The sequence below is a fragment of the Manis javanica genome, chromosome 8, assembly GCF_040802235.1.
Source record: "Manis javanica isolate MJ-LG chromosome 8, MJ_LKY, whole genome shotgun sequence".
Taxonomy (NCBI): Eukaryota; Metazoa; Chordata; class Mammalia; order Pholidota; family Manidae; genus Manis; species Manis javanica.
The window spans coordinates 9,657,805-9,683,030 of record NC_133163.1 but is presented as its reverse complement, the minus strand read 5'-3'; the positions used below and the strand labels follow the sequence as shown (position 1 = coordinate 9,683,030).

Below are 25,226 nucleotides of genomic sequence, written 5' to 3'. Positions count from 1 at the left end.
TCTATCTCCTTTGTGAGTCAAGCCAGTTTGAGTTAGGTTTGATCATTTACAAAGGAAAGTCTCAATTCATACACAGTGCTTAGATATAATCTGTTCTGAAGGCTGCCATGTAGAAAGGACAATTCTGGGTCCACTTGGGACATCGGTGGCCTACCCCTACAACCTCACTAACAGGTGATGTATGAAAGTAAATGCAAATTTTGGGTTGATTTTTGCCCATGTGTAAATATTTACTAGCAGACAGGGACAACTGCTATCCTGGAAACGTTCAGGGGCTCCTACCTTCTGTTGTTTTAGGAGCTCCTGCAGCAGACAATGCCTATATTCTAGATGCAGGATTCAGCCAAACTTCTCAACAGAGTCATATCACCAATCCTCCCATAAGTGTCCAAACAGAGGGCTAATTTGGAATCCTAAGTCTAAGGCAGCAGGACAGAAGTGAAAGGACACTGGTCTCTAGATTCTTAAAGACAATTTCTGTACAGGCCGGAAGGCCTGCACGACACCCCAGACAAGCTGTGCCTTTCTACCCATGGAAACCATTTCTAACATGCATCATGCTACCTAACAAAGCCCCTGATTTTCATTGGATATAAAGAGAGCTGAAGCACTTTCAGCAACAGCTAGAGTGGGTGGAGTCTTTAAAAATAAACTTTTTATTTTGGGAATAATTTTAGATTTATAGAGAAGTTGGCAAGCTAGTACAGAGAGTCCCCATATACCCTTCACCCAGTTTCCCCTGATGTGTCACATTACCAAGATCCATTTGTCAAAACCAAGAAGCCAATACTGGTACATTGCTATTAACCAAACTCCAGACTTTATTCGGATTTCCCTAGTTTTTCCACCAATGCACTTTGTTGTCTTCCAGGAGCCCATCCAGGACATCGAGTTACATTTAATACTCATGTCTCCTCGGATCCCTCTTGGCTGTGACACTTTCTCAGACTTTCCTTGCTTTCTGTGGCCTTGACAGTTTTGAGGAGTACTCATTGGTGTTTATAGAATGCCCCTCAATTTGGGTTTGACAATGATTTTCTCATGGTTACCTTGGGTGATTCACTTGGGGGGCGATGAGCACACAGGTGGAGTGCCCCCCTCATCACACATGTCATGGTTCATGCTATTAGCATGACCTATCCCTCATGACATTGGCCTTCATTCCCTGGCTAAAGTCTTGCTCGGGTTTCTCTACTGTTAAGTTGCTTTCTTTCCCTTTTCCATATTCTGTACTTTAAGAGCAAGACAACTAAGTGCAGTCTACCTTTAAAGGAGAAGGAGTTAAGCCCCGCCTCCTGGATTTATCACCTTCCTGTCAGTGGGGAATTCTTCTGTAGGGGAGATTTAGCTCCTCTTCCCCTATTTAGTCAATCATTTATTTATATCAGCATGGATTCCTAGATATTTATTTTACACTTTAGGCTATAATCCAATAGTATATTCTTAATTCTGTTGCTCAAATTGTCCCACCTTTGGCCATTGAGAATTCTTCTGAAAGAGGATGATCCTTTGGTGCGTTACTCCAAATGCTAACTGATGGCCTCTGCATTGAATATTCCTCAGTGAGGTATTCTTTTAACACTTATAAGTGTCCACTGGAGTGTAGTTAGACTGATTAACCTAATAAAATGGCAGTCAAGCTGTGTGTGTTTTGTATCTTTTTTAGTCATTTAATTTTTCCATTAATGTCCACATAATGTTCCATACCAAATAGATAGGCCAAAGCTCACATAAGGCTGGTGGTTTGCTATTATGTATAACACTGAAATGAACAATTTTTGTGCATTTTTATGTTTGTATTTATTTTCTCATGAAAATGATTAAAGCTCAATTCATTTGGCTAAATCACTTTGAAATGGGTTTTGTACTGCCACCAATAGCGTGTAAGTGGTTACTAAAACTAATATAAAACAGATTAAATGAAAATGCAATCAAAGAAATGATAAAAAGCTGCCTTGCTGACACACACAATTTCAACAACCCAGGCATTTGTATCAAGCTGGCTGTGCTGAAAATCTTCAAGTCTGTGCATGCAGTGTAGTGGGAAGGTTGACCAGATGATCTTTGATTTCTTCTCAAGCCCTTTTAATTCTGATCTGTTATAATCCTATCTAGGGTATATAAGTATAAATATTTAATATGCAAACAACTTAATATATAAAAATTCTTAGGGGACAAAAAAATCCCACCATTTCCCTGGGAAGGGTGACATCATCACGTCATCCCCACCATGCAGGGCAATATCCCCACAGGCCAGACATCAGGCTTGGTTGCTTTAAGCCCTTGCCCACCTTGTTCATCCTGCCCACTGCCAGAGGCCTGCAGGGATTCTCATTTTGCCGAGGAGGATCCCTCAAGCTTGCCCTTGTTACACTTCTATTACACCCCCCACAGCAACGCAGCTTAAGGCTGATACATTTGTCTGTCTTTCCATTTCTGGGAACTTTGTGAGAGGCGGGGTCTGTGTCCTCCTCCTTTTTCCTCCCCAGGGCCCAGCACAGGGCCCAGCACACAGTGTGTGCTTCACACATACCAGCCCAACTATTGGGGCAATAAAGGAGAAAGCAGCGATAAGGATATAAGCACCCCAAAATGTATTAACAAAGTACCTAAAGTTGAAAAACAAAACGATACAAAGAAGGCCGTGAAGGAAACAGAGGCAGCTGCGGTCCAGAAGGGAAATTCTGCCCCTGGGGCCCAGATCCCAGTTCATACCCTGACTCTGACTGACCTCTCTGAACCTCAGTTTCCTCCTTTGTGAAATTACTGTGCTCCGTCCCACCTTAGAGGAGCCATGAGATTAGAGAGAATGGACAGAAAGCACCTGGTGCCATGTTCCCACATCATAGATGTCTCAGAGGCAGGCGTAATAATATTATTTATTAGGTGAGTGACCTGGGACAATCTTTGCTCCTCTGAGTTCCTATAGAATTGTGACAAAAATGCATCCTTAAAGGGTTAAAATGAGGAAATGCAAATGGATCCCTCAGCATTGTTCTGGACCTAGGGTAAGGGTCCTGCCAATGGGCATGGAATTCACCTTAAAAGAGATTTGCAATGCGCTGCAACTGCTAATCTCTTCATTAAAAAGAAAACCTCACAAGATATGCCAAAACTACCAATAAGAAGTCAAATCAAATAGGATCTCTGGTGCCAAAAACAACAGCCAAAAGTTCCAATTCAGCAGCATGCGGTCCAAGTCTGGCGGGAGTGGACACAGCCGCACACCCTACGCCATGGCAGTGCCCAGCCCTCCGAGTTGACTGGGAGCCTCCTTCTGTGAGACCCAGGGAGGCAATGCCAGTCCCCTCTGCCTACCTTGCTCCTGCGCCCTCTGCACTCCGCCTGTGTCCTGGGCGAGCTGGAACCTCTCTACACAAAGCTGAGAGCACATGGGCTGAGGGGTATCTGACAGACCTGGCTGTTATTCCAGGATCTGCCGCTGCTGTGTGGCCTGGGGTGAGTCATTATCCACTTTGGGCCTCCATTTTATCATCTATAAAATGAGAAAAATGCTTCCTATCTGTCACTAAACATGAGGATGAAATGAGCCAATGTGCAGCAAGCCTTTAGCCCAGTGCCTGGCACAGAGAAGCCCCGGTGCTTGGGAGCTGCTAACTCAAGGGTGCCTGCAGACAAGGCTGGATATGCACAGCCTTGCATAGTAGGTGGTCACTAAATGTGTTCTGAACAAACACGTGCATGCATGAATAACATACGTATAGATGAATGAATCCTGCTACAGTCCCTTTCCTGCTTCGGGCCTCTCCTTCGCCTGCCCTGGAAGCTTTGCTCTTCAGCAGGCTGCTGGCCTTTCCCTCCAGGCTGTGCGCTCCTCCCTTACGGCCTCCCAGCCTGATCACCGCACTCCTCGGTTCTTCCGCAGCCCTGCTGTCCTGCCTCTCCCCTGTCGGCTCTGGCCTGGAAGGTGGTGGCTGTTGGTGGCTGGAAGCCGAGCAGAGAGCCCACTCTCCCCTTTGCCACCCCAAACCCTGCTGGCTGTGAGCTCCAAGGGCTGCATCAGGACCCGTCCCCTCCCACTCCAGTGCGTATTTCAGAGTTGAAATGAAAGGTGAGAGGTGGGTTTGTGAGCGCCAAGTAACCTGGGAAGAACTGTGAAGTATTATAAACAGCAGCACATCGACTCAAGATTTAGCATCAGATCCTGACTTGAGCACGAGGAAACAGGACTGTCTGTGGCAGGGCGACGCTTCCCCCCAGATGGATGGCCCAAGGTGTCTCGGAAGGGCAGTGCTGACAGGCAGAAGGCTCAGCGGGGTAGGGGACGGTTGCTTATGCGCAGCAGGTGTCTCTAAGTGATGCTGAGAGGCCTGCAGGGAGCCAGGGTGGGGTAGCGTGGGGGCCAGGGGAGCCACACCCTCCCTCCACTGGCGGCCAGCACAGGTTGGGGCCACCAGTCACTGCCCAGCCCAACAGGAGCAGGGACATCCTCAGGGAGCTCCCAGGGCCCACGGGAACCTCAGCATCCCCCAGAAAGACTCCCACTGTGTTTAATCATTCCTAAAGCTGAACAACATCGCCCCTGCCCCTTGCCCCTTATCACACCCTCCTGGAAACACTGAGTTCTGGTGACTTCAGAAGCCTTCGAGAAAGGTTCCACAGCGTGTACCTGAACCTTGCTGGAAACATCTGGCCTGCATCAGTAGTCCTAAAGAGAGTAAGACCTACATCCCCATGGAGACGTGCCACTGGGATGAAAACGGGAGAAATCCTGGTCCGTGCCCTGGTGCAGACCCCCTCCCAGCCCAGGCTGCCTGCACAGACGGATTCAGCCTCGTTCAGAACACACAAGGCTGAGCGTTCCGGGTGGACCCAGGCAGACAGCCCCGGCTCTCCGCACTCCCCAGGACGTGCAAGTCCCTTAACCTCACCATACCCCAGCTGCCTTACCTATGACACCATTTCATGGAATGAATTGTCCAGCACATAAGATCCATTTTTCCCCAGAAAGCAATGAACCCCAAAATATTCCAAGCCCTGTGGCCATCAAAAAATGAATTAGCAGGTCACACCTCTTCACTGTCTCTTCCATCTTCCATTTTCTGCATGAACAAAAGCATGTGTTTTCCAATCATTGCGATGCACATGCTTTTTGATTCATTTCCATTTCTTTTTCAAAAAAAAAAAATTAGAATGCATTTTTATCTCCTGCACTTTATGGACTAGGAAAACGACAGCTTGCTGGGGAGATTTGATGACAGTGGGCGCAGCACGTTGTATAAGCTTATTTCACAAGTTGTTGAACGTGCACCCTGAGACAGGTTCTGGGCCCAGGGTTCTCAGGCACAAGCCCTGCCATCTAGATGCCAAGGTCTTAGGGAAAACACTGGTTGATGATAGACACATTCTGTGCTAAAACTGTTTTAACAGAATCTGGCATTTCATGTTGTGAAATGATTCATTACAACTACTACTTCTAGTAATAGTAACACTCTCTCGAGAATGGGACTGACACACACCGGTCACTTGATCTCTGTGCGTCTGGCACTGTGCTGACCTCTCTATGGACATGACCTGGTTTGATCTTCACCACAACCATCATGGACAGTTTCCTGTTGCCCCCATTTTACAGATGGGGAGACCAAGGGAGGGTTTGGAAGGAGCCCAAGTTTGGAGAGCTAGTGAGTCCCAAACAACCTGACATCAGTACTTACAATGCCCTTAGACTGTCATTGTGCTGTTTTAGGAAGGGGGTGTTCTTGTCAATTTGCCCTCATTTAACCAACCCAGTAATCCTGGGAGATTGGCATGTCCATCTCACATTTGCAAGCAAGGGATCAATGGCTTAGAGAAGAGGGGTCCGTGGCCCAAGGCCATATGGCTTTTGGGGGCTGGGAATTAGGGGCAGGATCTGCTACATGGCTGACCTACCACATGAGAGCTGCCTCTGAATGTGGAGATTCTTAGACCATCTGAGATGAAGAAGCCAACACCTTCCTTGGCAAACTTTTTTCCTTGTAGTAGAAAGAAGTAGGCTAGTCCCAGCTGCCACTTATTGTTCCCAGAGGAAAGTGAGGCTGGGGGTTTCATCTCGGGCTCTCCTTTCAACCTGTGAGTCCATAAGGCCTCAAAGTCCACTCCTGCCCCTGGTCATCCTCCAGCCCCACAATCCAGCCTTCAGGGCTCTCCCAGTAAGTCACCTCCTCCGAGAACCCTCCCCTGGCCAGGTGACCCTGACCTGGCCCCCATCATCACCCTGTTGCAGTTCCTACATGGACCTTGGGTGAAGTGCAGGCATCCTGGAGCAGTGCGACCTGGATTCACATCCTGACATCAGCTGACTGGCCACTGGCCAGTCATTAGACCTCCGGAGCTTCAGTTTTCTTATCTAATAAAGGAGTGAGGGACACTGATAGGCCCAACCCCATAGGCTGTGTGAAGATTAAATGAGGTAAGTACCATGGTGGGCACGAAGTAGATGTTCCATGGATGTTAGCTGCTGTAATAATAGTACCAGGAAGTAAGAGAACATCACGTTCCATGAACAAGTTGGGCATCCATGGGAATCTGAAGTTCCTTGAAGCAGAAAATGCTTCTTGCCTCTCTGAATGCTCTGTGACACATGGCATCATGAAAAAACACAAACTCTAGAGTCAGGCCAGGGTTCAAATCCCAGTTATCCCATAATCTTGCTGTGTAAATTTGAGCAAGTCACTTCACTGAACCTCAGTTTCTTCAACTAGAAAATTAAGGTATTTATAGCTATTCTGTGGGTTGTTATAGCAAAGAAAAAAGATTCGTTCATTCACTCATTAGCCTGACATTCTTTGAGCTCCTGATTTGTGCCACGCACTGTAATAGGGGCTGGGAATGTGACAGGGAAGCAGACAAAGGCCTGGTCCAGAGGGGCTCACAGCCCACCCATCCTGCTGCATGATTCCTGCACCAAGTGAAGAGCTCAGAACCACTCTGATTGCATTTTCCAGCTCCATTTGCAGATTTAGTCAGGATCTGAAGCCAGAATACACTGGGTCTCAGGAGACAGAGGTTTCCTCCTGTGGCCAACAGGGAGGGAGAAGCTGTGGACATTCCCTTCCTCTTCATGGGGCTGGTGTGTGTTCCAGACCCTCCCTCACCCTGACACCCCCTGAATAGTGAGGACAGGACAGGCTATAGCATGGTGGGGATCAGTCCCATCTCAGTGGCATAAGGCACTGAAGGTTTCTTTCTTGCTCACATCACGGCCTGATGCAGGTGGGGTGGCCCTCCCAGGTGGCTTTTCTCAAAGAGGGGACTGAGCACATGGCTCCAAGGTTATAGTAGAAGGGGACAGGAGGGCTGAGGGCCAGGCAAGATAGTCTTCAAGGCAAGGCTTAGAAGCCTAGAAGCAGCACGCTACTTCCAACTTGTTCCGTTCATGTCAGTCGCCAACCAACCTAAACACAAGGGAGTCTGGGAATACAGCCTTGCAGTGCCCAGAGGAAAGCCAGTGCTGAGCCCTGGGGGCCCACACACCTGCCCTCAGGGGCCCTGTCCCCAGTCTTTGCAGCCTCCTTTGGCAGACCTTCCTCAGCCCTCAGAGCCCCAAGGACAGGCCAAGCCCCAGAACCCTGGACATTTAAATGGGGCATCTACTGCTGTGTCCCCAAGCTGAGGCCAGGGGCTCTGCTGGGGCCCAGGTGACACTCAGACATTGGTCTGAAGCTGGATAAGCCCCAGACTGGGGCCTCTCGGGAGCCTATTCCCAGCCCAAAGGAGCTGCAGGGAGCCTGTCCTGCCACGTGGCTCAGATCCCTGGCCCCATTCTTGCCCCTGTCCTGCCAGGGACTCTATCACGGTGTCCCAGAGTTCCAGAATCATCCCTCCACACAGAGGCCTCTCCTTGACCCTTGGAGCTCAGCTCAGAGCAGCCCCAGAGGCCCCAGAAGCCTAAGCTCCTGGAGACAGAGATGTGTCCAACACTCGGCAGAGCCCTGGGTCTGAGCCCACTGAAGCCTGGCCTTCAGGAGTAGCCTCAGAGCCAGCAAGACCCAGAAGGCCTCAGGCTGGAGCCCAAGGCCCCAGAGGCCCATCACCGCCCCATGGCGGGAGTGTGAAGGCTGCAAACTCTCTTGCAGGGGCCTGGAGTCCCACGGGCACATGGGAAGTGGGAGGACCCTGAGAACCGGCTTTGTCCCTTCTCCACGAGCTGCCCTGTGAAGCTGGGACATTGCAGCTGCTGCCACTACTTCCTCAGGAGATATCCACCAGTCTGAAGATAGTGTGACCCCCCTGTGGCCAGTCCAAGGACAACCTGTCTCTTAACAGTGAGAGCAGCCTGACCCTGGAGTGGTATCTCAAGGAGGTGGCCCTTAGGCTACGGAAGAGGATGTCAGCTACTCCTAGGGAGCCATCTCCTCTAACTCCCCATATACAACTGTGAAACTTTACCCTGGACAGGGCCCAGGGGGGTGACACCCTCTAAAGCAGCATTTCCCAAAGCAGGTGACCCCCAATGGTTCCCTAGTCAACTTAGTTTGGGACCCGCTCTCCGGTGCAGGCAGCCAACCCCTGCTCCAGTCCCCCATAGAAAGTCATGGAGCACCCTAGCCTATAAAGTCTCTGAGCAGCCTTGCAGCAATAACAAAAATAAACAAAAAGAACTGTTTTTTTCTTTTTATGTACCTTGGCACCCTCAAAACTTGGACTGCATCCCTTTTTGCACTCATTACCTAGTAACAGTTCTATGAGAAACACTTTGGAAATCTGCCCTAGAGGATCCTTGACCTGGATCCAAAGATACATCACACCTGGCCCCTGTTCTGGGCTGCTCACCTCCTGGGAATAATGGGGGGCAGGGGGCAGGCAAACAGAACCTATGTCATCAGTGCTTGGCCAGCCAATGCCATTCAACAAAAAAATTACCGCCACCTGCTTTAATTGTATTGTAGCTGTCTGTACCTGACGTATTATCTATGCATTTGTTTACTGTCACATGATCAGAAGGTGATGGAGTGGAGGTTTGAAGCTGAGAGGCTGACTTCAGAGCCTGCACACTGCCCCCACCAGCACCAGGCTGCCCTGAGTGAGAGGATGGCCTGAAGCCATCGGTGTTCTTAGAGGGGATCGCCTGAGCCAGTTCCCCCAGCTGCCCTATTCTGACTTCCACTTGACCTCTACACCAGTCCTTCCCATACCTGTCTCAGACCCTGCCGCTAGGCAGCACCTGGCAGGGGATCGGGTCACCTAAGACCCACCCAGCAATGCTGTAGAGGCCCCAGCAATTGAACCCAAGGGTAACTCCTGGGGTCGCCCATGCTGGATTCTCCAAGAGAAAGAGAATTCCACTGAGATCCCAAGAAACTCAACTTGATAGCTTCCAACCCTCTCCTCTCCTCTTCAAATCTGATGCCAAATGGAGCTGCCAGACGGAATTGACAAACCCCTCCCTGCCCCCTGCCTTCCTTCAGTCTAATGACCTGAGAGACAGAGGAGGAAAGGGGCTTTCAGAGCGGAGAGCTGGCTCTGTCCCCCTGCTGTAGGATTGTGACCAGCTGGCCCTTCTCTGGACCATGGCTCTCTGTGCAAAGGATGGAGAAGTGGGGCTCACGCTGTTGGCCTCGCGGTGTTGAAGAGATCAGGGATCATTAGCCTGAAAGGTCCATAGAAATGTAATACTTGACTGTGCAGGCATATGGGCAAGATGCTAGGGACCCCAGAGCCAGGGGAGCCCTGCCAGAAGGGATCAGAGAGGCTTCTCAGGGGCTCTGTTAACCTTTGACCTGAGTCTCCAAGGATGAGTTGGAACTTTTTGGCTGCAGATGAAGTTAGAAAGAAGGTAAGGCCAATTGTACAGGCCTTGAAAGCTAGGACTTCCTCCTGTTTGGAGCCCATGAAGACGTCAAGCAAAGTACTCTTAGGTAGCTGTGTCTCAGTATTCAGATTAGGTTAATTTCTGATTCACAGAAGACTCAAAAATAGCAGAGGGTTAAACATACAGAATTTATTCTCTTCTAGAATAGAAGTCCAGACACAGTGGGTCCAGGGCTTGCACAGCAGATCTGCAGAGGCCCCAGGGACCTAGGGTCCTTCCTATTCTAGTCATCTCTGTATGAGGCTCCCATCCCCAACATCCCCTCATGGTCCAAAACTGCTGTTGGAGCTCTAGACTTTACACAGCCATCCTGACAGCGGGGCAAATGAATAAAAGACAAAAGAGACACACTCCTAGCTGGGTTGGCTTCTTTTAAAAAACCTTCCCACATACAACTTTCATTTATATCTTACTGGCCAGAGTTTAATCTTATAGACAATCTAGCTGCAAAAAAGGTTCAGTAATAATATCGCTTCTCGGCCTTTTGGCTAAGATCAAGTGTAGTATCTGTTCTTATCAGTTTAATATCTGATACGTCCTCTATCCGAGGACAATATATTAAATGGTTCACGCATCGACCTGGTATTGCAGTACTTCCGGGAACGGTGCACCAAAAAAAAAAAAAAAAAAAAAAAAGGTTCAGTAATGTACTTTTTGTTCAGTGTAATAATTTTCCCTGAAGCATAGCAGAAATGTTAAAGAAGATGGAACTAGATATTGGATAGACTTCTGGCAGTCCCTGCTATAGTGGCTTTTGGCTGAAAGAAACAGAATACCTGACACCCAGACTTTAATACTTCCTTGATGAGAAGTTTGGAGGGGTATGTCCCAGGATGGCATTGCTGACTCAACACTGACATCAAGACCCAGATTCGTTCTATCCTTTGTTTTACCATTATCCCAATATTAGATATTAAGTGAATTATTATTAAATTAGTCAATATTTGTAAAGCAATTAAGCTATATAAAAATGAAATCTGTTAATTGTGTTACCTCACAATCACAAGACGATTGCCATAGCTCCAGACATCACATCTTACCCTTAAATCCTATGACGCAGTAAATGAGAAGAGGGCAAATGAATCTTCTCCTTGTTCCAGTCTTGCAGTTGTCAGTAAAGAGAAGCTCTTTCAAAATCACTCCATTCCCATCAGACTTCCTCTTATGCCTCATTGACCAGGATTAGGCCACATGCCCATAGGTAGACCAATAGTCACTGTCACAGGGGGTGAGGTTGCTGTGACTGCCTTAGATCGATTATGATCCACCCGCAAGGTTGGATGCAATGCCACCCAACCAAAACCAGGGTTCTAACAGCAAGGCAGAAGGGGACAGGGCTGGCAGGTGGCTAGCCAACTTTGTCTGCCATACTTTAGAAGACAGTGGAGGTTAGGAAAACACAGAGAAGTCCGCTGAGACAGTGACAGGGAGTGGTACTTAGAGATGGAGAGTCAGCTGCACCCAGGGAGCCAAGGGCAGCCTCACGGGGCACCAGGGGCCCTGCACAGTCACCACTGTTTCTCCTTTTCAGCAAGATGGCTGCCCTCCTGGCTCAGGGCCGCGCTGGCTGTGGGACCTGGAGTGGGCTTGAGCACGTGGGCAGCCCCAGCGCTGATGGTGATTGCATCGAACACTCTCCATTTCTGCCGGTCCAGAATGCATTTGTGCTGATTTCACTGGTCCCTGGGGGCACAGGGGCCCCAAGCAAAGTGTATCAGGAATTTTATTTTCACCTTGGCCTGAGCTCCCCAATTTATCTTGTAGTTTCATTAAATCCTGTGCTACATACCACAGACATATTTCTAATATAACAACCTACTGCAGGGATCCAGGACCCTGCAAATACAAAACGTTCTTTGCCTGGTTTTCTTTCTTAAAATCAAATAATGCTATTCACTGCTCCCTCCCTTTGTCTCGCACGGTTCACTTATATTAATAACATTTGAGATTCTGCCTATTAGGTATCGAAAGCAGCAAGCAAGGTCCTTCTAGCCAATTCCAATTCCAGATCCTGCATGATGGAAACTATTTCTTCCCAACCCTGTTGCCAGCAACAAGCTTTTCTCTAACGGCTTAATTAGGATTCAAGATTGTGTCCAGGAACCCAGAGCCTCAGAAGGAGCCAAGCCAGCGTGTTTACAGACTTCTGTGCTCAGTTCATTTCTGCTTTTGTATTTTGCAAGAGGAGGGAAAAGGAAATGGGAGAGAAAGAGCAAGAGAAAGAAGTGGTTTTTAATAACAGGAAGAAGCTTCAGTAAGTACGTAAATGGAGGTATGTAGGCACCAAATGGTAAGATGGGGTCAGTGGGAATGCAGACAGGCAGAGTGGCAGGTACCATGTCTGAAATCCACAAGTGGCTCAGACATTCTGCAGAGATCAGCCTAATGAATGAGCTTCCTCTTTACCCTCCACACTGTGGTGACAAGAGGTCATGACACTCTGCTGTCCACTGCCCCGAACAGGGCTTGAGCACTGGGAGAAAATCTTGTGTTTAAAAGTGGCAGAACTTAATTGAATTCTCTCTGCTCCTCCCCAGCTGTGTGGCCGTGGACAAGTCACTTCACCTCTCTGAATGTTAGCTTTCTCATCTGGGAATAATAATAGTGTTTCAGGGAATTGTTGTGAGGTTTATAAAATAAGTACGAGGAAAGCATTTGACATTGTCAAAACACACAGGGAGTCCTTGGCAAATAAGAGTAGGTAGGAGTTGAATCTGAATCTCATGAACTTTTATGTCACTCTGATATAATGTTCAAAATTTACAGCTTGGACAAGCCTCTAAGGAGCTGTGGGTACAATTTACACTCTCTTGGCCTCAGTTTCCTCATCTATAAAGCGAGTTAATAGTAGTATGGTTTAGAAGTGATGAGGCACATAAAGCTCTGAGCTCAGGGCCCAGCACAAAGTAGGTGCTCAAAACTAGGGCCAGGCAGAAAGTTAGCTGGTCAAAGCCCACCATTCTACTGATAAGGAACCCAAGCCCTAGAGCAGCAGATGATGCCCACTGATCTACACCAAATTAATGGAATTAAGACTCATCTGCTACTTTCCACCAGCCAATAGAAATAAGCTCACATTCAAGGTGCATAGGAAGGGATCAATAGAAGCCAGGAAAAGCATAAACCCTTGACAACATGCTGGTGAGGAAGATTTGGGAATTCAAAATAAATAGCTTCAACATGGGAAGGGCAGATGCCAGAGGAGAAGTTCTCCTGGGAATCTCGGTTTCTATCAGCTTCTTTCTGATCATAATTAGAATCATCAATTAGGTCAGTTTCGTCACTTCCCTTAGAAAATGCCATTTTACATCTGGCCTTGTACTTCCACATCTAGGGACCCTTCAAGCCAGAGTTGCAAGCATTTATACAGGCGGACTTTCATTACAGAGTTCATAATAGCAAGACATTGGAAGCATTCCGTATGTTGGAGGACTGGTTAAGTAAAATACGGTAATCCAAGGGGTAGAATAGAAGGCAGCTATTAAAATCGACATGTGTAAAGCATTTTCCGTGAAATAGGAAAAATACTTGTGATGTAATGTGAAGAAAAAGAAACACAAAACTATGCCGACAATGATCTTAATTGTGTAAAATGAATGTGTGTGCTTGGGCATGGATGTTCAGTCTTTAGGAAAAAGACTGGAGGGAAAATACAGCAAACCACTACTAGTAGAGCTAATACTACTTATACCAGAATGGTAGGATTAGAAGCGATCTCTATCTTTCAATCTATGTACTTATTTATATTTTTCTGCATTTCAAATATGTTCTAAAGTGAGTATAGATTGTTTTACATCCAGAAAATGCTACTTGAATGCTGAATAGCATATAAAAGGCAAACATGAAGTGAGCTCCTCCAGCCCCTTATCTTTCCTTACTCCTATAAATACAGCCATTAACATAGAAAAGGTCTAAATTCCAGTCCACCATTGCACCTTAGATAAGTAACTTACACAATGAGGTCTCAGAGCTTTCCTTTAAAACAGTGCCATTTCCTCACCTATAAATTGGGCATAATAATGTCTGTCTCACACATCATTTGAGAGAATTAGGGTACAGCAAAATACCTAGCCTGGTGTCAGGCCAGCGTAGCCCCTCAGAAAACCTTACTATTACTCCCTCCTTCTTTTTTAGACCTTTGCTTTTATGGTAAGATTTGGTCAGTAGAAACAAAGAGCTACAATTTTCAAGCCCTCTACTATTCTGAAAGCCTTTTGGTCAGCCCGGAAACCTTCCACCCTCCTGACCTCCTGCACTATAGGGTGAGCATGTGACCTAGGCCTAGCCAGTCACAGCAGCTCCTGCCTCTGCACCAAGGGATGGATCAAGGAAGGGCATGTGACTCAAGCAGAACCAATCAGGTCTCTGCTGGGATTTCTGAGTCTGAGCTGGTAAAGTCGCCTTGCTTCTGGAATCCGAGAGCTAGAAGATCTTTAAAGGTGCGCAGAGATGGTGAAAGGAAAATAGAGAGACAGGTCCTGGAAGCCCTCTAGATGTGGCAACCCAGCCTTCAGTTCTGGGATCCAGCCACAGAGGCTGTAAATTCCCTGTCTGCAAAGCCAGCATGAATTGGGCTTTGACACTTGCCAGCAAGAGTCCCAATGAACTTAGATCTTGGTCCAGGAGGAGGAGTGCTGGACAGAGAGGCAGAAGGAAGAGGAAAGAGACGCAGAGCGACCAGGACGAGATCATGTGTGGGCCATACTGCTCAGGATAGTATTAGAGTAAAAATCCAGCATCACCTCTTCTCAGTCACCACTCCCGCCAAAGGAGTAAGTCCTCATTTGCTGTAGGGGACAAGAACAAGACTGTTCGTTGCATTATTACCTAGGGAAATGGAGAATAAACAACATCAATAACATCAACAGGGGAATGGCCAAATAAGCTGAGATAAACTCATACAGTTGACCACAAAGAAATAATTTAAGATACTGAGAATAATTAAATTATTAGTCAACTAGTCAAAAATAATGACATGAAAAGCACTCGAAGACATATTATTGAGTGAAAAGCTAAGTGCAGAAATGTAAATGAAAACAAAGAAACAAACAACAAAAATCATACAAGCACATGCATACATAGAAGACAAGACTATACGGTGTCCATGTGGTATATGCACACGTGGAAACAAACCAAGGTGATGATGGTACGGATTCTCCTGGGAAGTGGAACAAGCACCAGGATTGATTGGAGGAGGGGCCCAAATGGAATTCAGCCTTGTCTATAATGTATTCACGTTTCTAGATATACCATGTAGTGTATAATGTACTTTATATAATATATTAAAATACATTATACATTACATATTGTATTTTATACTATGGTATATCAAATAATTACATATTAAAAAATAACCACTATGAACATAAATGGGCATGCATAACAATTTGATTTTCAGATCACTAATCCCCATATCTTTGACTTACAGCTGAAGAAACCAAGAGCCAAAGAAGGGAAGTGACCAGCCCAAGCCCGCACAGGCTGGGAAGTTTGTACTAAACCCAACAGAGTTGCAGCCCAGTGTCTTCCTACAATGTCACACTGGCACCCCCCCAAGCTATCTTCTCAGCATTAGACAATGCCCATGGAGATGGAGACCTTTGTCTAATTCCATCTCTGTGTCTCATCCACCTGCCTGGCCAGCTCCAGGGGCAAGGAGGAGAGAGCTGGACCAGGAGGCAGAAAATGGCCTGCATCATGGTCTGCCCTCAACCTCCAGAGGGACCCTGGGTGGGTGGACAACTGCCTCAGTGGCCTCCCGCCTTCCAGTTCTCAGGTGCTACCTTCTGTGAACTTTGCCTATGGCCACATCCATGCGCAGCATACCCTCCGCATGACCCTAGATCTTTGCCTCCTGTTCATAATTAAGAGACGAAACCACCAAATGAGCATATGCGTAAATATATGCTGCACCGAAGTCTTTTTTTTCTTTACGTGAACTATTTTGGCCTAATTCTTTTTTTTACAAAAAGAAGGGCTAATATTTCATGGGGAGAGATAAGATCTTGCTTTAATACAGTTAGCTTCAATTGACCTTGAACTGAATCTACAAATTTCTTAGAGGTGACCTCTTCATCGACGCTTGATACACATTCACAAATAAATGAACTGAGAAGATTCCTATTTAGATAACTAGTCCAATAGAGGATCCAAAATAAAGGCAGATGTCCAGGGCTCATGAGCAGAGTCATGGAATCATGGAATCTTAGAATAACAGAGTTTTAGGATGATAGAATTATAGAATCTTAAAGTTGAAGAATCCAGAGCTAGAGGGGACCCTTGATATGAAAAAACGAAAGAGCTAAACTGAAAGAACTCTTTAGGGAAGGGGTTACATATTGGTCATCTCAGCACTGAGCCTGGCACACAGTAGGGACATCGGAAATATATCATAACAAGCCAATGAATTAACACTGAAATGTTAAGAAAGTAATAATGGAAAAGAAAGCCAGAGAAGGAATCGTTTATTCAACAACGCTCTGTTGCACACCTACTATGTGTCAGACCCTGTGTGACATAGAGACATACGTAACTCACAGATGAGTTAACACAGGGCCTGCCCCTGAGGTGGGTCCCGAGTAGTGACAATTACTGTGGGCTGGGGAGGATTCTGGGGACATTTCCTTTAATCCATGCCCTATCTTCCTCCCAAGCTGCTCCTATAGGGAGCTCCATCATCTCCTGGACCTTGGACCTAGATTTCAGAGGCCTGCCACCAGGTATGTTATAGAATCTCACTGTCACTGAGTGGGACAGGTATTTAGGCTTTTACCAGCAACAAGGACAGAAGGAAAGAAAGACTTCAAAGGGGAACACAACCCCCAATTCAATCTACATTTTCCTTCCATATACAGTTATATGTCTTAATTAAAGTAAGCACGAATAGTTGCCGCTGGTATGTACTGGGGTGTCCTTGGTGACCATCTCACACAGGTAAAAATTTAAAAGAATCCAAATACGTGTGTTCAAACCATCATCCCCCACTAAACTTTAACTGTTAAAGACCACCATTGGCTCTAGCTCTGGGGTAGCCCTGTATGTAGACCTGTGTGCACTGCATAGAAGGGTCCTGAGGGATTTTAAACAGATGACATATGGGGGACATTTCTACTGCCTAACAGGTTTGGGAAGTGCTTGTTCACAGTAAACAGCTGCACGTTTCTTCATTCCAGGGCTTCTCAGAGCCCGTACCATGCTCAGGGTCTCAGGGAAGCCCCAGTAGGGCATCTGAGAGGCAGCTTTTCTCAAAGTAATTTGACCACAGATCCCTTTTAGAGGAACCTTGAGCTGGTGATACAAAGTGAACGTGGCAATGACACGCCAGCAAGCCAACACATATTTCGCAGTGACACGCCAGATTCCGGGAAGTGGACACTCACAGTCTTTTCATTTTTGCATCCTCTTGATCACCACATGGGCATTTTGCCCAGCCAGGCTACCCTGAACTGCTGCGGGCAATTGTCTCCATGGTCAGTTCAGCCCTGCCTGGTCCCTTCCGGTGCTGGGGGCACAGAGCCTTTGATGGGCTCACCCCCCAGCTCCCCAGGCATGAGCCAGAGCAGAAGGGGAAAGAACAACATATCTGGGGATGGACTTCACGTGGTCTGGCATGACTGTGCTTGCTGTGCGCTTGGAAACTGTCAGGAACTGAGGATGGAAACATGGACGAGGAGCAAATAGGGGAAGGCATGGAACACCACATTCAGGAACTCGGGCTTCATCTGAAATGCAACGCCAGCCATTGCACATTATCAGGGCAACTCACTTCTCCCACGAAGCCTCCCTGGGCTTACCCCTCCCCTCACTGGAGTCTCTGCTCCAGACACACCACCTCAGTAAGCCCTTTCTACCTGAAAGCCCACCCACACTCCATGCCTCACCTAGCTCCTTTCCTTTCCTTTCCAGAGCACTCATCACTACGCGACATTATATTACAAGGTGAGTTTTGTCTCATCTCTCTCCCCTACCAGCAGGCGGCCCCATGTAGCTGGCCATGTGGGTTTGGTCACCGATATGTCCCCAGCACCCAGCACAGTGCCTGCACACAGTAGGTCCTCAAAAAATTGTGGAATAGACCAAGGATTTTAAGCAGAGCAATGCAGCAGAGGATTCTCAGGACGCTGTTTCTAGAAGCCATTCCTCATGTAGTTGCTCAAAATGTTGACTTTTTATTAAAGGAAGTGCATTATTCATGAAAGCATGATTTCGTTTGAATACTGCCATCTACAACATTTAGTGAAGAACTTAAAAAATCAGGAGACAGAGGACTAAATGTCTCAAAGAGGTCCAAGGGCCATCTCTAGTGAAAAATATGCCTTGTGTGGCACATTCAGCTGTTTATAGTGCCTCTGGGCCACTCTGCCACAATCCTGCACCTTCCTTTTTATCACATACTTGGTCTACTTCACCCATTTACCTTACCAGCCTTAACATCATGTGTGTATGTAATCTGACCAAACCTTTGAGAAAACAGACACTCAGAGATGAGATGGGACCTACTCAAGGTCTTATACCTTAACAGGAGCCCAAGTCTGGACTGTAACCTGGGTCCCCAGACTCCCAGCCCACCGTCTGGCCCTTACATAATCCTGTCTTCTTGGCCAGACAGGTTCTGAGGTGTATCTCCTCCTCAGGGGCTGGATTCCCCTTCTCAATAGACCACAACTGGGAAAAGGTCAAGAAAGGTAGAGATGAACAGAATAGAGTGGTTCGCTAGAAAAGCAGGCGGCGGCAGTGGGAGAGGACTGCAGCTACCTTGTCCTGGCCACACTTGCAGTGCCGTTAGTGGCCCCATAAAACCCCTCAGGCAGGACACTCTGCCCGTGTTCCAAAAGACCTTGTGGACAACTTCTACGTGATGACCCCTGTCCTAAAACCTGTTCACTCTCACAGCAAACCCTTCCTAAGAAACTTCCAGTGTTCCATGGTGGGGGAAACATGGGCTTTGGATATAGCGAGACCTGGGGTGCCTGGGAGATAATCTACTCTGAGAATCTCTGGAATAACCCCTCTGAGTCTCAGTTTTTGATCTGAATATGATGAGGATAATAATGACCTCCACCACCTTTTTTTTTTTTTTAAGAAAATGAAAGATTGTGTTTCAAATGCCAAGCACAATTTATGGCACCTTAGAACACAGGAACTCTGCTCCTGGCAGGTTCACTCTGGACTTGGTGAGACCTAAAAATGACAACAGAGTGTTGGGAAAAAGGGTTCACACCAGGCTTTATTCTCACAGTGGTAGGTCGAGTGCTGGAGTCCCATCCACATCTGTGGATCTGCATGCAGCAAGTCTGCAATCCACAATCCTCAAGGAGGTCTTTATATAGCAGCACAGACAATAGTGACTCCTGACAAGTTATTACCTAAGCCTGTGCATGCTCCATGACAGGCATGAGCTCATGATGTATGCACACTGTGAGGAGTCATGGGACAGCATAGCTTGTGTCAAGTGGGAGAGCAGGTCAGGGTCAGGAAAGCATCCTGCCCATAGGAACTTTTCCCTACACACAGAGAAGGAGCTTAAAAGTGATGGCTACTTGTCTTCATTGGTGTCTCTGCAGAAGCAGACCCTGAGACAAGAATTCAAGTGCAAGTAATTTTTCAGGGAGGTGATTCCAAGAAACACCAGCTGGGAGTGGGGAAGTGAGATGGTGAAGGGTGGGTTATCACACACAACCAGAGCTCATTTCCAGGGGAGAGCTCTAGGCAGTGATGCAGAATGCATGCCTGAGTTATCCCCTCTGAGGGGTGAGGGAGCTGGGTTGTTGCTCTACCAGCCTCCATTGGTCATTGGTTAAAGCCTGCTCCCAAAAGGCATCCATTCATCAGCACTTCCAGCTGCCTCATGTGCCTGTAGAGCTGATTTCCAGGCACAAAGGGAATGTTCTGGGGCAAAGAGATGTGGGCGCTGACAGCTGGGAGTCAGGCAGGTGTGCACTATAAGGACATGGGAATAATGGTGGAGCAGTGACCGCAGCTGCTACCATTCTGTTATTGCCCTCATCAAGAAGAGATAACATTTAATAAGCACTTACTATCTTCCAGGCACTATCGTAAGTATTTGACATGTTTTCTCTTATTTAACATGTTTCCCCTCACAACAAATCTATGCTATTCCAATTTTATATTGAGAACATTGAGGCTCATGTAGCTAGATCTAAACCGAAGCCAACTCTAGAGCCCCTGCCCTCACACGCACTGCCTCTTCTGAAGGAATACACACAACACAGCCAGCTAGTGGTGAATTCAGATTGAAATCCTGAACTGTAGAGCATTTTATCCCTGCTTAGTGTGCATTTAAGTTCCATCCTTGGCTACAGCCTTCCCTAGGCACAGTGATCTTGTGCAAACTGCTTGAGCTCTCTAGGCCTCAGTTTCTCCAGCTGTAAGATGGAGCAATAAGCACACTTACTTTGTAAAGTTACTGCCAAGATGAGCAAGAAGATAAATTAAGTTCAGCATTTGGCATGCAGCATATTCTCAGTAAATGAGAGCTATTATTTTTCCCCTACAGAAACCCCAATATTCTCATTTGTAAAATAGAAAACATCAACTCATCTCAAAGGATATTTTAGTTATCAAGTAAGAAAAATATGTGGATACTACTTCCATAAAGAAAAGCAATAGGAAGCTGAGAAAAGTTATAAAATATATTATGAGAGTTGAGAAGAACCTTAATCCTGTTCTCCCTTATCTAAGGTAATGCCAGTCATGCAATGGCATCATCTATACTATTTCTGATATTATATTTTTTTAGTTGGTTTTTCTTTGGTTTGTTTTGTTTGTTTTTTGGAGGAAGGAGTTTCCATTTCTTTTCTGGTATTTCCTTTATTTCATTAAGAGCATATTTTCCTTAAGCGTAATTATAATAGCTGCCTTAAATGCTTCGCCTGCTAATTCCAATAACTACCATATTGGAGTCAGTCTGTTAGTTGTTTTTTCTCTCAAGAAAGGGCCATATTTTCCTATTTCTTTATGTGTCAAGTAATTTTGGATTGTATCCTAGATGTTGTAACTGTCATGTTGTTGATTCTGAATTTTGTTTTCCTCCAAAGAATGCTAACTTTCTGTGGCTTTAGCAGGCAGTTTTAATACAGCTGGACTCATACTGCAAACTCTATCTCTTGGGCAGCAGCTCAAATCTCATTTCAGTTCTTTTATCCTTAGCTGAACTACTCACAGTCTTCTCTGCTCATCCGTGTTTGGTTGTCCACCAGACACTGGAGTCTGTACACAGATTGTGGCTCCCCCTCTCGGGTTTTCTTCATTCTGAGATTCCCACCTGCCTCACTTTCCAGGACTGTAATTGCTGCAAACCCTGTGCTCTGGTCTTCAGATCAGAAAGATTGCAGGCTTTCTCTTGGCATTTTAGCTGCATCATGTGGCGTTGACTGTGGTCTGCCTCCAGGCTAAAGGTCGTTATAAACAAGAAATTCACCCCACACCATTCCAAGCATCTATACAGAATCTGCCTGCTTTTACTCTTTCACCAATGCCTGTCCTTACCTAGCTATCCTTCATGTTGTGTTCCACATTTTACCACAAAACGTGCCACTCATAATCAGCAATGCAGAGAACTGAAGCCCCTTTTTCTATTTCAAAGTCATGAATAGATATTTCTAGGCTCATTTAGTTCTTTGCCGTCAAACGGCCCATTCAAAATTATTTTTTCCAGCCATTTCAGTGACTTGTCACATTATTTTCTCAGGTGTCCCTTTAATCTTTCTATGATGGAAAAGCAGAAATATGGTTTGCAGAGTCACAGACTGAGATCACACAAAAGAATATAGAAGGATGGGTGTGGAGCTGAGAGACAGTAAGTCAGAAGCTGGCATGGTAACCTGGGACGAATCGCTTCCCTTCTCCCAGTCTGTTTTCTCTTCTGTAGAGTGTTGGATGTTCAACTAAGCGTTATTTGCCATAGCAAAAGAAAAAGAAATGAAAACTTTAAGCAGTCTAACAACTGTTAAAAAAAAATTACAGTAAAACTAGATAACCGAATAAAGCATGTTTGTTAAGAATGATTTGATTGAAGCTAATGACATGGGTCTTAATGTATTGTTAACACAATAAAATTATAATAATAAAACAAATCCAAGTTAAATATAATAATTAGGTTCCGGTCTTACTTAAAAATATGTATGGCATCCTTTGAAAGAAGACTGTAAAGATACATGTGAAACCTGTTAACAATTGTTATGTTTTACAGGTAGGATTATAGGTGATTTTTAGTTCCTTCTCTACTTGCTAATTTTTCTAAAATGAATATCTCTTATGTTGGTTTCAGTGAGAAACATTTAAAAATGTTTTTAAAATCAAGTAATAGACTGAATTACCACCAAATTCATTTCTAGCTGGAATATTTTGTCACTCGTTGATTTATTCAGCGTGCATTTATTGAGCTCCTGCTGTATAGCAGCTCCCCTGCTGGGCACCAGGGAGAAATTAAAGGTGATTAAGATCCTGTAGCTTACAGTTTACAATCTGTAAGGGAATCTTCCTTTCTGAAACTCCAGTACTCTGCTCACAACATGACAGGTACCCATTCAATGTTTGTTGAATAAATGTTAATGGCAATCACTTAGCTCAGGGTCAAAGCAGAAAAGGATATCTGAGACACAGAGGTACAAGGGATGTGTATGGGGGAGCAGAGGAGGGGTCCACATGGGAATAAAGGCTGCAGGGGGAAAGGGTATGTGGATGGGATACAGCGAAGCGAGTGGAAGGTCCGACTTGACCATTTCTGCATGTTGGGCTAAGCCAGGATTGGAAAGACCCACTCATTCCCTCTGCCTTGACTCAGATGCTCTTCTCATTGCTCCCACGAGTACCCAAGGTGATGAGAGGTTCCCTGGATTCCCAGAGGAGATCAGGCATCACCTTCTGTAGGTAATCCCTTAAGTCAGTATCCCTTTTTTGTAGGAAGGAAATTAGTGTCTCCTAAGCTTAACTTTGATCTCAGCAAAAGGCTAAAGGACAAACGCAGACTGGCCACTGTGCAGAGGATTCTTCTCCACGTCCATGGACCCTCCTTTGCCCAACTCCTCTGTGTGGTGCCTCGTGAGGCTTCAGGTGGCTGCTCTAGAAGGAGGGGAAGACCCACACCCCTAATTAACAACCTGAGACAAATTAGAAACAGCTGTGACTAATTAGACAATTTAAGTGCTGTGAAAGAGGAATAATTTCTGTAACCTTTGTAATAAATCTTATGCTGTCTCAGTCCCTATGCTGGATTTGAACTTTTTTTTTCCAGGGGTGAGTTAGCACATTACTCATAAAAGAAACAATATCCCTTTTGTTTGGGCTGGGTCTGTTTAGTAACAAAGAAGCCTGTTGCAATTATGGGGGCAGCACAGTGACAAAGCAAGTGCCCCCATCTGAAGGGGCTTGTAAACCCCGTGGTGAGACAGGCAGCAGTTCTCTGACCCCGCTGTCCTGTCCAGTGTGGCTTGATTTCCACTCTGAACGCTCTTCACTTTCAATAGGCTCCATATTTTGGAGACTGCAATGGAAAAGACAGAATGCCCCAGTGTATTTCCATCAAACAAGAAGGACCTCAACACCATGCAGGGTTGAACTTCTGCAAGATTACAAGAGTTTGTTTTATCCCACCACATATCTAAGAGAAGAGAGAGAAATTCTTACAATTAAACAGCAGGAAAGGAAAGAGGTGGCCTCAGATCAATCTCCTCATTTTAGAAAGGAAAACCAAGGCCCACAGACGGGAACTGGTATGGCCAGAGCTACTGCTGAACTTGTAGCAGAATCAAATCTACAATCCCACAGTCCACTTTGGATTCCACATAACAGTCTCCAGCCAATTAATCAGAATCACTTCGTGCTCCCTTAAAAGGAATGTACAGCAGTTACATGAGCATAGATGAGCTTTGGAGCCAATCCTGGTTCAAATTCTGCTGTAACCCTCCTAAATGTGATCTTAGGTAAGTCATTTCACTTCTTTAAGGGTCAGTTTACTCATCTGTGAAATGGGTAACAAATAGCTTCTAAGGTCTGTCATGATAGCTGATGAGATAATGCATATTAAAATCTCATTAAGTATAACTGCCTACTCCATACTGGCATCCATGCATCTGAGTATGGCTGGGGAAAGACCCACAAAGTGACTGTCCTAAAACTCGTAACCCAACCCTCAGGGGCCTTGGAGGCCTTCCCAGAAATTCATTTTGATTTACACTAATCATTATACTAATCAGTCCTCTCCTAGAAGATCATTCTATGCCCCCTCTTCAAACTGCCAACAACCTCTTTTCTGCTTTTCAGCTGGTGACCGTGCATTTATTTTATTTCACTAAAAAAACTTCAAGCAATCAGAAGAGAACTTTTTAAATGAAATCAGCCAGTCTTCTTATAGTCATCGACTCTGCTTTTCCTCCTGTTAAAAAGATGAACACCTACACTCTGATCTAAGCCATTTCTTCACCTTGTGCTTGATCAAAGGTTCAAAAAAGCTAGGTAGTTTGCCCAAAGTTAAAGGCTAGTAAACACTAAAGCTGAAATTTTAATTCTGATTCTATTAGGAAATAAGCTCTGGGAAATATTTTCCTCAGTACCCAGCAGAGAGCCAGCATATTGCAGACACTCAATAAATGGCTGTGATGAATGAATGACCAATCTGTGGGTCTCAGTGGACTTTTCATGGCAACTGTAGTCCAGTGACTTACCAACGGTAACTCCCCATCTCTCTCCATCCTCCCAAGAGCATAAATCTGGGTGTGTATAAGGAGGTGGGAGAATTACCTATTACAGGTCTGTGAAAGGAGGTAGGAAAATACAGACTCTTGTATAAGCCATTAGCAGAAAAATAGCAAGGGAGGTTGCCACATATCCGCAACTCTGCTCTGGGGAAAAAAAAAAATCCACCTTCTAGAATTTGGTAGCCCAAGTTAAACTTTTAGTTCCTCATAAGAAGAGCATTTGAACCCTGATCTAACACATTAACACAGAAGCTAATCCAGGACAAGAGAAACTTGCGAAGACCATTCTGTAGAGATAATTTATCATCTAATGTGCAGAGGATTCCCACAGGAAACAATTCCTTGAGAGATGAAATTGCAATAAAAAATAACAAGTCACCTGAAGAAATGAATCACCTTAACAGTAAACAAGAGTTAGCACCCAAGAACCAAAGAGGAGAATAATCTGAACGTGACTATTGAAAAATACTGCATTGCACCATAATGACGGAAATGACAGAAATGGTTCAGTCTGCGTTCATTTTCTTAAAGGATTGAAGGCCTTTAAGATTAGAGGCCCAACCAGTCATAGATTATCCAACCTAGAAAAAAAATGTTTGTTCCATCATCTGTACCCAACTTGCCTTTATAATTTTTGCAACATTCACTTTCATTATTTACCTAGTTTTTCTTTAAATTATCTTCCTTTCATTTTT

At 45.6% G+C, this 25,226-nt stretch overlaps 1 pseudogene; it reads left to right on the top strand.

Annotated features, from left to right (window-relative positions):
* The first annotated feature begins 10,282 nt into the window (after nt 1-10,282).
* LOC140843319 (U2 spliceosomal RNA) lies at nt 10,283-10,430 on the top strand (annotated as a pseudogene).
* Nucleotides 10,431-25,226: the final 14,796 nt, after the last annotated feature.